We start from the raw sequence: 854 nt of genomic DNA, 5'->3' as shown, positions 1-854 counted from the left end.
TCCCGCCCTCCTCCATTTGCTGCTGGCTCCTCCTCTTCCGAATCTTCCTCACCCGCATCTCCAGCTCATCGTACTCCTCCTCCCCGCATCCCCCTTGCGACATTTTCCTTTCTTCCTCTCTCTCTCACGACTTTAGCCGTTCACACCTGAGGCCTCCTCTCTCCCTGTTGCATGAAAGCTTTGGCCCCATGACGAAGCGCTCCTGCAGCTTGAAGAACCTGCAGTACTGTCCAATCCTCATCCTCGTCTGTTCTCCCTCCTCCTTTGCGCCCCCCCCCTCCCCTCACTTCTCGCCCCTCTCCCCTGTCCTCTGTCCTGTCCCCTGTCCCCGTCCTCCCCCGTTCCCCGTCCCCCCTCTCCTCTCTCCTCCCTCCTCCCTCCTGCCCCATCTCGTTCCTCTCATCTTTATCTCGCGCAGTCTCCTGCCCTACCGCTCTCACTCACCTTCCGGGCCTCAACGGTAACTGAAAAGAACGACTCTGCGTCATCCAGCGGCGTGTAACCTGTTCCGCACTTCTCATCTCCTCCCACCTCTCCCCCTGCTGTCACCGTCGATATCTTGGGCGTGTATGTCCGCTCCAGCCTCTATGAGCAGCCGGCAAGCCTCCCCCGACCCCTAGGAAAGCCCAGGGTCACGGAGATCTAGCAAGGAGGGGTTTCTACCTCCTGTGCCGCCAGGTGCAGAGGAGATTTCTTGAGGGCGTCCACGGCGTTGACCTGAGAAACGTAAGACGAGTAGGGATGAGAAGGAGAGAGGAGCGAGGAGACAGGAGCGAGGATCGAGGAGCGAGGAGCGAGGAGCGAGGAGCGAGGAGCGAGGAGCGAGGAGCGAGGAGACGAGGAGCGAGGAGGGA

This window comes from Guillardia theta (genome assembly GCF_000315625.1).
Source record: "Guillardia theta CCMP2712 unplaced genomic scaffold GUITHscaffold_41, whole genome shotgun sequence".
NCBI lineage: Eukaryota > Cryptophyceae > Pyrenomonadales > Geminigeraceae > Guillardia > Guillardia theta.
The sequence above is the reverse complement of the archived record's forward strand: the minus strand, read 5'-3'. Positions refer to the sequence as shown.